Below are 15517 nucleotides of genomic sequence, written 5' to 3'. Positions count from 1 at the left end.
CAGCTTCTGCTGAAACTGACCAGCGCTGACTACAGGAAGCTCCAGGCAGAGTTGCTCTGCCCCGGGCTTCCTGGAATCAGCTGCTGATCAGTTTCAGCAGCAGCTGACTTGGGGACGCCTGGGGTTCTTAAGTTGATTCTGTATGTAAGTCAGAACTGGCGGTCAGTTTCAGCAGTGTCTGAATCTGGACGCCAGTTCCGACTTACATACAGATTCAACTTAAGAACAAACCTACAGTCCCTATCTTGTACGTAACCCGGGGACTGCCTGTAATCCTTACAGCCCCAGCGTGGGCACGACAGCCTTGGTATTCAATACTCCACCAGATGTCCATCAGGACACCATACACCCTTCCTCTGCTTCCAAACCTCTTGTCTCAAGACAACGGCTCCCTGTTTCACCCAAAACCTTGCACCTCACGGCATGGATGCTCCTTGGTTCAATTCTGCCCAACGCTCATGTTCACAGAGAGTCAAGCAAGTATTAGTACACAGCAGGAAGGACTCCACTCAGAAAACTTATCTAGCCAAGTGGACCAGATTTAAAGCCTGGTGTGATAGTAATGTCATGGATCCCCACGTGACAAATGTGTCTCAGATACTCAATTATATTTTACATCTTCACAACACAGGCCTTGCAATAGCCTCCTTGCGAGTGCACCTAACAGCCATTAGTGCATTTCATTGTGGGAAAAAGGGGTTCTCTGTATTTGCTCACCCCACCACAAAGAGGTTCCTGAAAGGGCCTACAAACCTCAACCCACCATGACGACCACCACCAACTTCCTTGGACCTGGACCTCGTTCTAGATTCATTGACTCGCCCTCCCTTTGAGCCCTTAGCAACGATATCATTACAACTTCTTATTACTAAGCTGCTGTTTCTGCTTGTCCTAACATCAGCCCACAGAGTGAGTGAGATAGCAGCATTCATGTCATCACCACCGTACACAGTTTTTACTAAGGTGTCGGTGACTTTGAGATCTCATCCAGCGTTTATTCCCAAAGTTTGTTCGGATTTTCACATTAATGAGTCAGTTGTTCTTCCCTGTTCCTATCCCAAACCTCATGCTTCAGGGCAAGATGCAGTACTGCACATGCTCGATGTGAGAAGGGAACTAGTGTTTTACACCGAAAGAACGTGGCAGTTCAGGAAATCGGACCGTCTGATAGTGTCACTAGCAAGACTAATAGTCTCATGTATTACAACATGTTGCTTCATATGTAACAAGCCCCTTTTGTGCCCACCTAGGGCCCATCTACGAGAGCAGTTGCCACGACTACGGCCTTTTTAAGAGGTGTCCCTTTTCGAGACATTTGCCGAGCAGCAACATGGTCCTCTCATTCTCCCTTTATGAAGCACTATGCTGTAGTAAATCAATTTGTGGCTGATTCCTCGGTGGCTATGGCAGTCCTCTCTCGTACCCAAAAACCTTAATTCCGGAGCCCTAAAATGTTTGGGTTCTACTTCAAAGTCACCAGGAGTGGAGCACCCATGGGGCCACTCGAAGAAGAAAAAGGAGTTACTCACCCTGTGAAGTAACGATTGTTCTTCGAGAGGTGCCCCATGGGTGCTCTACGACCCGCCCTTCCTCCCCGCTCCAGAATTTTTATGTTCTTGTTTCAGGGGGCGGCTGAGAGGAATTGAGTGAAGCCGGATGTGCACAACACATTAAAGGCGCAAAAGCCGCTGGAGGCAGCCACGCATGTGTGGTCCTGAGGACCACAGCTCTGATAGCTCTCTGATTCGTGGCGCCGGGACGGAACCCAACACCAGGAGTGGAGCTCCCATGGGACACATCTCGAAGAACAATCGTTACTTCACGGTGAGTAACTCCTTTTTCTGTTTCTGCTTTCTTTTTTCTCTTGATTACTGAGTTTCTTTACTGAAGAGCTGAGTAGTTTCTCATGATGTTAATGAGGACACTACTTTGGACCAGACTTTTCCTTCACATCTGTTTTTCTATCATCCCCTGCTGTTTTCACGTCACTCCCTTGAGTTGGCCAAGTCTTTTCTCAGTTACAATTTGTGGTAACCAATTGAATTCTCAAAGCGCTCTGAAGGCTTGTCTACGCTGACAAGTTATTGTGTGGTAACTTTCTTGCTTGGGGTGTGCTCCCAAGCACAGCAAATTACAGCATTGCAAAGTGCCAGGGTGGACAGTGCCACAGTGCTATTAACTTCCCCGCGGTGGAGATGGTTTACATAGAGTGCTAAGAGAACTATCTCCCAGTGCACATTGCCATTTTAAAGCACTGCTGCAGTAGCACTTTAAACTTTAACATGTAGACAAAGCCCGAGTTTCAACCTGATCTAAGGCCTCAGTCCAGCAAAGCACTTAAGCATGTATATAAGTATGTGAGTAGTCCTGATGACTACAATGGAACAAACTACTCTCATGCTTTAAGATAAACATATTTAAGTGCTTTGGTGGATTGGGTTGGCTTAATGCAGTGCTCATTAAAATTAGTGGGATCATCCTAAATATGCTTTTCAAAGTTGGGTATTCAAGCTAAGAATGTGGCTGGAGTCTGACACTGATATATTAGCTATCATTGGAAACATGCTGGGAACTACCTGCATGCTGCAACACTGGAAGGCAGTCCATTAGTGCCTGAAATTAATGCACTCTGGGACTTTTAATTCTTCACAGAATCTATTTCCATATTTAATTACGGGAAAGTCATAGAAAAAAGTTACAAAGCACCTTCTTCATCTATTTCATTGTCAACGGGAGTGGCGATTAGTAATTCTTCTTCAAGTTATACTGCAATGTTCACTTAAAATAATGCAGCTCCTTGCTGAGTTTGCTTCAATTAAGTCATATTTTATTTGCTAATGACTTATCAAGTTGACAATGACCTTGAAGTTGGTATTGTCAACACTTCTTGGCATAAAGAGCGTGGTGATTTAGGGTTATTAAGAGTGCATCAATTTATTCTTCAGTCTATGACAGTATTTCTAAAGGGCTTTTTAATTCCATTACTGATGGGATATTTTACCTGAGTAATGCAGTGTAGTGAGTTAAGCAGAAGTCAATTTATATTATTTGTAATTCAGAGTTTTAATCTGTGTATGTAAGGCAATGATTTTTTTAAAGTGTTTTTGAGTTTGAAAAAGAATAGGCAGTTATATCATCTTTAAAATTGCTTTCATTGCGGAATTTCTTGTATTACCAAAATATTCTTTCTAATGTTAAATGTTTGTAGACTTCATGATTATTTCATGTTTCTAAACATTTAAATATTGATTTTAGCATTGAATGAAAAAAATATAATATATGACACTCCATCAGGACAAAAAATCTCAACAATTAAAATCATGTAAATGATCAATCTTTAAGCTTAGTAAAAAAAATGAGCTTAGTAATGTTAATTCTTTATGAATGAAGGTTGTTCAATAACCTTAAATACAAGAGTAATTCACTTACAGTTTATATAATTCTATAATTGTGTATACTTCGTTAGATATTAATGCCATAATAGTAAAACTAAAGGCCTGGATAATTAAGAAGTAAGCTACAGTGGCGAAGTAGAAAGTTTTAAGTCATTAAATAACATACAGGATAAATCACTGTGATAATGAACTTTATAGTGTCTGTAATTAAAACTATTTGTGTATTCTCAGTTTGTTGTTTTGCCATGCTTACCCTTTTGTAAGGTGATGTTGCATGTATTTTTAATCCCAGCATACAATAAATATGTAATTAAATTGCCAACTCATGCAGGTTTGATTTTGGGGATTTTATCATTAGTTTATAGTTCCTGAAATTTTGTGTATTAGATAATGTCTGTCTAAACATGAAGAATGACCTAGTCTGCCCCATTGAGCTGAGAAGACAAACCGCTGGTAACATTACATATTTTAAAAAATGAGTTAAAATATAATTTTCCTGATTGATGCATTTTAATTTCTTTATTTTTGTGTTTCCTTTCTTTCTTGATCTGATTTTTGGCTCTGTTTTATTTTTTTCATTGAGCCACCATTCTTCTCATTCATATCTGAAAAATTTGACTTTTGTATGTTGTCTTAAAAAATGAGTAATTAACTGTAAAAACTAACTTTAATTGAACCATCAAGGTGTGTGCATACCATAACTGAAAGGATCTGTTTATAGTAACCCTTTTCCTTCCTAATGCTATCCTCTCACAGGATCACATCTACATTTGTAGAGAAAGATCTTTGGAAAACTGACTGTACCATTATATCTATTCTATAAAGTGCTTAACTTGCTTTTGAGTGCTGAACAAATGATATATAATATGTTAAAATATATCTGTTCCTCACATAGGGTATGTCTACACTACCCCCCTAGTTCGAACTAGGGGGGGTAATGTAGTCATACGGAGTTGCAAATGAAGCCCGGGATTTGAATTTCCCGGGCTTCATTTGCATAAAGCCGGCCGGCGCCATTTTTAAATGCCGGCTAGTTCGGACCCCGTGCCGCCCGGCTACACACGGCATGGACTAGCTAGTTCGGATTAGGCTCCCTAATCCGGACTAGCTGTACACCTTGTACAGCTAGTTCGGATTAGGGAGTCTAATCCGAACTAGCTAGTCCGTGCCGCGTGTAGCCGGGTGGCACGGGGTCCGAACTAGCCGGCATTTAAAAATGGCGCCGGCCGGCTTTATGCAAATGAAGCCCGGGAAATTCAAATCCCGGGCTTCATTTGCAACTCCGTATGACTACATTACCCCCCCTAGTTCGAACTAGCGGGGTAGTGTAGACATACCCATACTCAATATCCAATATTGAGCAAACTAAAGCCCAATCCAAGAAGGCACTAAAGTTAAGCATGTTTTTAAAGCAGGCTTAGTATGCGGTAGGGGAATCTTTGCTGCAACTTTTTAGTGTCTCTCAAAATCAAACACACTATTTTATTTATAAATAACAAAAGGATTTTGTATATACTTCATTACATTCAGGATATAAAAACTTCAGGGGGTAGCCAAGTTAGTCTATACAGGATAAACTTCAAAAACAACATCTGAAGGTCATCGGAAGAAGTGGGCTATGCCCACTAAAGCTCATGCTACCATCTCCATGTTTCGTTAGTCTTTAAAGTGCTACCAGACTATTGGTTGTTTTTCAAGGATATAAAAATTAATTACATACATATACTTAATGAACACTTCTAAATATAATTTAAGTGTAGGCCAAATACTTTTGCAATGTATGAAGTTATTTGCTTTCTTCCCTTGAGAGAAAAGCAAAACATGAATGAAATGATGTCCCAGTAAAATGTTTTTTTTCCTCCTTAGTGAACTCTGATATCTTGCTGTAGCTTTGAGTACAATATTCTATCTTAATTCCCCCTGTTCATGCCCTGCAACCTTGCTATTTTCACAGCAGTCATTCTCTTGGACAGGATTCAATTTGAAAGACATTTATACTTCCCCCATTAAGTGGTCAAAGAAAGTAAGACTGATTGATGTGGGGCCACTCCTCACTCAACATCTCCACAGGCTACGAACAATGTGTCAGAGATCAGATTTGGGCGTCCTCTGACTCCTAGCCAAAATGATTCAAGTGGACAGACTTTTCCTGCTGTTGGCTCTAAACTTTTTTCAGTTAAATAAAAAAAGTCAGCTTTAGCCAGACTGAACAGTGCCATTATTTACAGTTGTGGCTATATATTAGACCATGATGCCTTCCAGAAACCACCTGATGGTGCTAAAGTCCTGTTAACTGTGAAAATTAAATGTAGTGTTCACCAAGAATCTAATTTATATACATTTTCTATACAGGTAATAGTGGTGTCTTTGCCAGTTATAGGAGTTGAAGGTGAGGTAGACATGAACTACAAAGATAAATATTTTAGTTTCTTAATTTTGTAATGGTTCACAAAATATGTACAATTTTTACTGTAATTATTTGAATTTTAATGTAGAGAGAGCAAACCTGAAAATGGGTACAACGGATCCAAGATTGAAAAATTTTGGCAAAACTCCCACTAACTGCAGACAATGACAAAAGGGTCAAAACTGTGTTAGACACTTTATTCCTATGTTTTCAGCTCTGTGAAGTCAAGTGCATGTTGGAGAAAAGGAGATAAGGAAAAAGATCATCTCCTGAACAAGGACTTTTGCTAATCAGCCTTTGTGTGTACTAAATATGTACTTGGACAAACATTTTGGACACAGAATCAATTCATGGTGGCAAAGAGAATAATTTTTAAGATATTGGAAAGAGACTGCTTCTGCAACAGAGGCTGAATGAACAGCTTTACTCAGATTGCATTTCTTGGGATAATTATTTTTTTTCATATGCAAGGAAGGGAGATCTATTTGAAAACATGTGGAACCATTTGTGGATTATACTGATGGCTCTGTATAAACACGTGAAAATACATGATACACTATGTTTTTTAGGTGGATTGCTATATAGGGAAGATTAAACCTTCAAACATGCATTCCACCATCAAGTATTCTGGTACTTGTTTATTTAGCAAGGTTTTGTTTTATTTCCTGGGCAAGTAACAGGAGGGGTGGAACATGTTTTCAGGAAGATGAGAGTAACAGCATATATCAAAATACCTTTGTGTCAGCTTATCCCATTTTGCACTAAAAGCAAGGGGAAGGAACTTCTACATAAACATCTCTGTGTTGACATGCTCACATTATCTGGATGAGGGCAGACTTTGGTACCCTGTCATACTGAAAAACTGCTTGCAAATATGCACCACTTTTAGCAGCTTCCATTGGCCAGGAATGGTAAACCACAGCCACTGGGAGCTGCAAGCGGCTATGCCTGTGAATGCTTAGGTAAACAAAGCATCTTGAAGCCAGCCAATAGCTCACCCTTACAAGCTGCGACCTAAAGTTTGAAACCCCCTGTTAGGTGTTCTGTGGGGCATGCTTAGTGTCTGAAAATTCTAGCAGCAAACCTCTAAATGCACTCTTCCATGAGTGAACATAATGATTTTTCAGAGGCTTATAAGCCAAGAAGTTCTGTGTGGATTTTCTTGGGGACAGAAAAAGGTACCTCTTCGACTCCAAGGCTGTCCTGTTGATGCTCAAGTCCCTTTTCCAAAGTATAGAAAAATTAGAGCGCCTCAGAGAAATATAAATATTTTTCAATATGCGAAAAGCTACCTGTATTTCACTAACTTTGTTTTTAAAAAATGGTGAACAGATTTTCCAAAACTTTTTAAAAACTCAAAAGACCATGCATGGGATATGTCAGCTAAAATGATTAATATTTGGTTGGCACTGTTTTAAGCAGTTGAAAATGGTCTCATGGCAGCCTTGACTAGAGAAATTGCTACCATACCTGCCTAATAAGACACCTTTCCCACTTTAACCTAATTTATTTCTCTTGTATACCAGTAGTATCCAAGGGTCACTAACCCATCATGTTTCTTGGATGGTAGTTATGTTCATTCTGCTTCCAGTTTTAGGTCTCTCAGTGGTGAACGTTGGTGGGTGTGCCCAGATGTGCAGCTCCTGCAAGAGCTGGCTGAGCTGAGGCAAAAGCCAGCAAGGTGCTTTTTAAAAAGTTGGCAGGAACCTGAGTTGCAATAGGATAGCACCTGTGAGAAATGTTAAGTTACTTTCACCACTGAGGTTTTTGAAACTGTTGTAAAAAGGTTTATATCCGTTGTTTGAGATTTTCAAAGGGACTTGAGAGTCGGGTGTCCAACTCCAATTGAATTTCATACCAAACTTTCTCAGGCTCCTTTGTAAATCACAGTCTTTTTTCCTAACAGTTATTCCTTAATGTTTTGTGCTTCTACATGTTTGACATGAAATTGAGTGAAATTCAGATGTAACCAAATATGAGTAAATCTGAATGCAAATCTCAGGTGTTAACAACCCACACTAATTAATAGATTTGCACAAACCCCTGTGAATCAAAGTTGGTTAGTTTTACACAACTGAATGTATTTTCTCCAGTCATTTAAAACTCATGACCAGTGTATAAATTATTTATATAAACAGTGACCTAGTCATAAATGTGAAACAGGAATATGATATAAATGGCTAGCGGGACAGAATGATGTGACATAAAGATGAAATTTAAATCATTTGGCATGCCTTTCATTAGGTGACATATTTCTTCTGGTCTATCTTATCTGAAGGCCATTGCATGTTATATGAGAGGACAGACATTTGACTGTTAGTGATGTGTATACATGATATAATTGGACAGATAGTGAATAGTGGCATAGAGGGCTAAAAGCACATTACTTGATGCAGAATGCTGCATCTAAGTTTTGGGATATTTGCCCTTTCTGAATCTTGTATTACATGGGTTTATTAGTCCATGCATTTTGGTGGTGAACTGCTAACGAGCACCAGCTTTTTCACATCAATTATGGATATGTCTCTGAGAAAGCTATAGACCATTTTCCTGATGTGTAATGGTCTGACTGAGAGCTATTTTGTATGTGAAAGCTAAAATGAGGGCACTTGAGTAAATACAGAAATAAATATGATCATTTTAGGAGAGATGTGAATTTAGAAATTCTACTTGCAAATTTATCTGTTTGTATTAAGAGCTGGTAGCGAAACTGAATTTTGATTCCTCTTCTGGCGATATCCCCATGATGGCTCCACTGTTGATGGGTCATCCCCCGAACCGCTGTTCAGAGCTTTTTCTTAGCAGTTGTCAGTTGGGCTGTGCATGCGTGGAAGGCACCTTGCGCCATTGGCAGTTTGACGCCTCGTACACGCAGCCCACGCTCCTCCTTCAGTCCCTCACTTATCATCCTTGGTTGCAGACAGACTCCTCTCTCGCCTCAGGCATCTATCCTTCTCACACACAATTTAAGTTTTTTTCCTGTCTCTTTAGCATTTTAGTGTTACTAGTTAGTTATTCCTTGCCAGTTCATCATTCTATATTTAAAAAAAAACCAAACTTTTTTAGTCTCAGTCCCGAGGGACCACCTCAGTGGCGGCAGCTCCATTCTTTTCCTCACGCCCTGCCATGCTTGTTCTTCACCCTCCATCTCCTCATGTCCCCTCTTTTTAAAAAAAAAGAATTACCAGGGACAAACAGAAACAAAAAGGAGATCTTTAAAGGCAGCTTTCTCAGCAATCAGTGAGCGGCCACCACAGACTACCATGCCAGGGTTTAAAAAGTGTCTTCAGTGCAATGACCCCATGTCCGGTTCTGATGGGCATAATTCCTGTACATGCTGCTTGGGGGAATCACATGTACCCCAAAAATGTGACCACTGCTGCAGCCTCATGGCAAGGGCCAGGAAAGACCGGGAGCTTCAGCTCTGTATGATACTTAACCCATCCCCAGACTGAGCAGGGGAGATGCACCTAGCATGTCTGGCTACTCGGTGCTGAGATCCTGGGGCAGGCACCATTGCAGCAGCACCCTGCACCAACTTGGGGCTGACATGCTCATCGTTGGCACTGGAGAAATCATACCAGCACACCCCGGCATCACCACAAGCACCTCAACACTCGGTGCTGAGAGAGAACATGGAACCGGCTGCTAAACAGCCCCTCAAGTCTTCAGCACAGTATCCCAGCATGCCGACAGCAATACAGATGCCTCCTTCCTCAGAGGCGGCAGCACAGACACCACAGTCAGCATAGTCTGACCACACCAAGCTAGCCTTACCAACACCTGAAATCAATGACAGGCAGTTCCCTTCCCTCCCCCTGTTGAGGGAACCTTCTCCGATGGCGTTTTCACCTTGCATATCTCCAGCCTATGTTAGATCTCTGTTGTTACATGAATGCTCCAGACTTGCTGAATATGATCAGAGGAATATTTTCTTCTCACAACACTCCTCTCCTTCTACATCTCACCAATATCATCACTCTCATGAAAGATTGTACCACCCATAGTGGTACCCTGAGTGGCAGTACCCTCCTACCCAGTAGGCTTCATGGGAGTAGTAGGGATTTTACAGATGCTGCTCCATATCCCCATCTGCTTTACCAAAGAGGCTCCTATCATCCTCCCCATCTTACACCCTCCTGACTATTGCCAAGTCTGAAGAAGAGGATAAAATTCCAGATGAGTACACTGACACGCAAGGCCCACAGGGTTCCCCTAGGGACAATTAGTCTTCATCTCCTGATGAAGCTGTAATTCCAGAGGACATGCACACCACTGATGACTTGAAACAATTTCAAGAACTTTTTAAAAGAGTGGCCACTAGCTAGGAAGTTCAGCTTCAAGAGGTAAAGGAGAAGCAGCAGCATCTCCTAAAGAACATCTGTCCCTCTCATGGATGGATTGCACTACAAATCAATAAAGCCATCATGGAGGTATCCGATGACATCTGGCAGATGCCCACCTCCATCTAGCCAACATGCAAAAAAGTGGTCTGGAAGTACTTTGTCCCTTCTAAAGACTTAAACTTTCTTTTTTCTCATTCCCAACCAAATTCGCTGGTGGTGGATGCAGCAAATCAACACTCAAAAGCCCCCCAGTTTAAATCTGTAAACAGTGACAAAGAACACAAAAAATTAAACCTCTTTGGCAGAAAAATATACTCTTTGGCCACACTATAACTCAGAATAGGTAACTACTCTGCACTCTTAGTTGTCAAAATCATGATTAGCTATTCTAAATTGGCTGCACTTATCCCTGATTCCAAAAGGCCCATTCTCAGGGCAGTCATCCATGAGGGGCATATCATCGTCTGTACTGCGTTACTGTCAGCAATAGGCATGGCTGACACAGTGGCGAGAGCGACGGCCATAGCTGTCGTGAAGAGGAGAGCCTCCTGCTTGCATGCAGCAGGGGTGCCTAGGGAGCTTCAAACCAAGGTGGAGGATCTCCCTTTCGACAATCAAAAGCTGTTTGCTGCCAATACAGATGAGATCCTACAGAGTATTAAGGACTCTCGAACCACTCTCCGCACCCTAGGCATGTACATGCTACCATACTAGCAAAAACGCTACACCCCATACAACAGAAATAAAAGTACTCCCATTACAATCCTCCTCAACACAAATCTTACGATTACAGTCGATCCAGACAGCTGCCTCAGAGGAAGCACCTACCTCAATCACACTCCTCTGGCACCCAGACTTCCAAACAGCAAATTTGAAGTTTTAGTGAAGGTCTGCCCAACCTCCCCTACCATTCAGTGCTAACAGGCCAGAAACACCTGTTCGTATACAGGCTACGTCCCTTCTTCCACATTAGGACTCCATAACATCGGACCAGTGGGTGCTAGAAATCATCTGTACAGGGTACACTATCTCCTTCACCTTGCTGCCCCCTTTTCTTCCATCTTCCCCATTTTTCCTCAGGAATCCCTCTCATGAGATCCCTCTCAGGCAGGAAATCAACCGGCTCCTCGAACTAGGAGCAATAGAGAAGGTCCCCAATCTATTCCAGGGAAGAGGGTTTTATTCAACTTATTTTCTGACTGAAAAGGACACAGGGGGCTGGAGATCAATTTTAGATCCCCCCAAACTAAACAAGTTTCTATGGAAGCAACACTTCAAAATGGTCACACTGGCTTCAATTATACCTGCACTGGACAGAGGGGATTCATTTGCAGCCCTCAACCTACAGGACTCTTACTTCCGCATCACAGTACATCCATCTCACAGATGTTTCCTCATCTTAAACGTGGGAGAGGATGATTTTCAGTACAGGGTCCTCCCCTTCGGTCTATCCTCTGCCCTTCATGTCTTCTCAGAGGTCCTTGCAGTGATGGTAGCATACCTTCGCCAACAGGGAGTTGTGATTTTTCCATACCTTGACAATAGCCTCATAAAAGGCCGCTTATGAACAGAAACGTCCAGTATGGTCTCAAAGACCAAATATCTATTTAGTCATGTAAGAATGCTTATAAATGAACAGAAATTAATTCCCAATCTCATTCAGGACATCGAATTCATTGGAGCTCACCTTAATTCTAAATTGGCCTCATCAGTGATTCAGTGTACTGTGGCATCTAATAACTATTCTATCTACGAACCCTTCTGCTACCGTGCATACCTGCCTTTGATTGATGGGCCACATGGCTGCTACCACATACGTGTTCCAGTATGCATGCTTTCATTTCCGTGCCCTGTAGCACTGGCGAGCCTTGGTTTATACGCCATCCTGCCATTCACTTTAGAATCCAGTCTCTGTCCCCAGACATGTATTGAACTCTCTCAAATGGTGGACATCCCCTAATAGTCTCCTTGCAGGGGATCCCTTCCTTTAGCCTGAGCCATCGATACAGATTATGATAGACATCTCACTGATAGGATGGGGTGCACATCTACACCACCATACAGTACAGGGCAAATGATTACTACATGAGGTTTTGTTACACATCAACCTTCTCGAGCTCAGAGCTGTCAGGAATATGTGCAGGCACATTGCTCCCTCCAATACCAATTGCACCGTTCGTGTATTCATGGACAATACAACCACCATGTTTTATATAGACATGCAAGATAGAGCTCATTCTTGATCCCTTTGTGCGGAGGTCATCCATCTCTGGAATTTGTGCATCCATCACGGGGTCACCTTAAAAGATGACACCATCATGGCAAATAGTCTGAACCGCAACTTTTCCACAGACCACGAGTGGGAGCTGCATCCAACAGTGATAAGAATCCATCTTCCACAGGTGGGGCTACCCAGTAATAGATCTCTTCGCAACCACAAATGATACTAAGTGTCTTCACTTTTGCTCTCGAGCGGGACTGGGCGAGGATCTATGAGTGATGCATTCCTAAACCCCTGGAACAAACCATTGCACTACACCTTAATCCCCATACCACTCATCCCCAGGATCCTGCTCAAGATCCAAGCAGACAGGGGTCGAGTCATCTTAATAGCTCCATCCTGGTCCAGACAGATATGGTTCCCATGTCTTCAACACATGACTGTTGAACCACCTTACCCACTTCTATGTCGACACAATCTCCTCTCTCAGAACAGGGATAAATTACTTCACCCTCAACCTCATACTCTCCACCTCCACGCATGGCTCCTGTCTGGTTCCTTGGTGCCAAATCCTGCTGTTTTGAACAAGTAAGAACCGTTCTCCTTGATAGCAAGAGACTATCCACCAGAACCACTTACCCTAAAAAATTGAAACAGTTTACATCCTGGTGCCAGCAGATGCACATTGAACTCCACAAGGCTCTGCTTCATTCTGTCCTTGACTACATATACCACTGGAAGAGCAAGGGCCTATCCATCTTCTCCATCAAAGTACACCTGGCAGTGATTACGGCCTTCCATGTATGCAGTGCTCTCCAACCTTTTTAACCACAAGATCTCTTTTTCAATTTAAGTGCAATATAAGATCTACCTCAAACCCAAATACCCATGCCCCAATTCCTTCCTGCCCCTTCTTAGAGGCCCAGCCCCTCCTTCATCCCTTCTCCAAGACCTCACCCTGCTCATTCCATCCCTCTTCCTCCCCCATCCTCATTCACTTTCACCAGACTGGGGCAGCGGGGTTGGGGTGCAGGCTTTGGTCTTGGGCCAAGGAGTTTGCAGTGTGGGAGGGGCTCTGGGCTTAGCCCAGGGTGGGGGATTGGGGTCTAAGGTACAAGCTCTGGGTAGGAGTTGGGTGCAGGGAGACTCACATCTGGGGCAGGAGGTTGGGTGTAGGAGGAGGTTCAAGGCTGGGTCAGGGGTTCAGGGTGCAGCATCTGGTTGGGCACCATTTAACTGAGATGTCTTCTGGGTGGTGGAGCAGTGGAGTAAAGGCATACTTACTCTTGCCATGTCCCTGCACCACTCCTGAAAGCAGCTGTCATTAACAGCAATGGCTCCATGGCACCATGTGCTGTCCTTCATCTACAGGCACTGAGCCCATTGTATCTACTGGCCATGGTTCCCCGTTATTGATCAATGGGAGCTGCAGGAGTGGTGTCTGCAGTCAAGGACAGCATGTGGAGACCCCCTACCCTGCCTTTCTCAGGAGCTGCAGGGATGTGCAAGTCACTTCCAGGAGCAGCAATTACCATAGGGATAATTACTCCAGCCATGACCGGTTCAGCATTCTAGAACTCACTACTCAAAGAATGGAATGTAAGCATAAGAGAGAAATGAAAATTATGAAAGGCACAGACCAATCAAAACCCAAAACTAACACACTTTGCAAGCAATAAAAGAAGTACAAACAACTCCTTCCATGCATATGTTGTGTTGGAAGGTGAGAGCGTGTGTTTGTGAGAATGACAGAGATTTGCATTGCCAGGCTCCATCCATTCCCTTCTCTCTGTGTGAAGATAGGGTACAGGAGTGGGGGGGGGGACAAGTGTGGAGGAGAGACACCTTGACATCAGCATCCCCCCTCTTCTCCCTCCGACACCCTCCACAGCAAGCAGGAGACTCCCAACAGGTCAGCTCCAAGGCAGAGGGCAGGAGCAGTAAGACAATGGGTGGTAGCTTCCTGGCCAAAGCAGTCAGGATTACCCGTCAGAGGCTCCAAGATCTACTGGTAGATTCCGATCTGCACCAATGTAAAGATTGATGTAACATCTGTTTTTTCACTTCCTGTCACCAGAAGATTCCTCAAAGGCCTCCAGAATCTCCAGGACCTTCCTCACAGGGCCCCAGTGCCCACATGAGATCTAATCCTAGTTTTAGGTTGCCTTATGAGGCTCCCCCCCCGCAACTTACAATGAAGGTGCTATTTTTAGTGGCCATTATTTCAGCAAGGAGGGTTAGTGAGATAGGGGCCTTGATGGCGGGACCTCCTTATACACTATTTGCCAAGGACAAAGTGACTTTAAGACCGCATCCATCATTTCTACTCAAAGTCAATACCGTTCATATCAATGAGCCCATTGTCCTATCTACGTTTCTCCCAAAGCCCCAGAGATGCTATGCTTCACACTTTGGACATTGAACAGGCTCTCCCATTTTATATAGATAGGCCAGAGGCATTCTGGAAGTCCCCATGCCTCTTTGTGTCTGGTGCAAACCACTCCAAGGGCACACCAATTTCACCACAATATATTTCCAAACTGATATTATCCTGTATATTGCAACGTCACTCTCTTTGCAAAAAGCCGTGGACAGCTCAACCTGAGAACACATCCCACTCGTACCACAGCAACATTTACAGCATTCCTAAATATTTTGCCCCATAATGACATATACCAGGCAGCCACTGGTAATCTCACCATACCTTCACCAAACATTACACTATCATGCCTCAGCTAGCAGCTGATACAGTAGTGGCTACAGCGGTACTATCCTCTGTTGCTAAGCAGTAACTCCAAGTTTCACTATCCATGTCGAATACTGCTTTTTAGTCACCAACAGAGGAGCACCTACGGGGACATCACCCAAGGAAGACAAGTTACTCACCTTGTGCAGTAGCGACTGTCCTTTGAGGTGTGTCTCCCTATGGGTGCTCCATGACCCTCCATTTCTCCCATCTACTTGGAGTCTTAGTTACTCTGGCGTAGATGAGGAACTGGAGGGTATGTGTTCAGGCTGCACGTGCGAGGCTTCCAACTGCAAGTGGTGTGAGGCGCCTTCCACGTATGCTCTGAACTGCATCTCCAGGGATGATCTGACACCAAAAGTAGAGCACCCATAGGGACACATGCCTTGAAGAACAGTTGTT

At 43.1% G+C, this 15517-nt stretch overlaps 1 protein-coding gene across 1 annotated transcript in view; it reads left to right on the top strand.

Annotated features, from left to right (window-relative positions):
* The window catches only part of STPG2 (sperm tail PG-rich repeat containing 2), a 472111-nt gene that overhangs the window by 33352 nt on the left and 423242 nt on the right, over positions 1-15517 (top strand). The window lies entirely within an intron of this gene.

This window comes from Pelodiscus sinensis, chromosome 5 (genome assembly GCF_049634645.1).
Source record: "Pelodiscus sinensis isolate JC-2024 chromosome 5, ASM4963464v1, whole genome shotgun sequence".
In the NCBI taxonomy this organism is placed as follows: domain Eukaryota; kingdom Metazoa; phylum Chordata; order Testudines; family Trionychidae; genus Pelodiscus; species Pelodiscus sinensis.
Note: the sequence above shows the minus strand (reverse complement) of the source record. Positions and strands in the feature narration are given on the sequence as shown.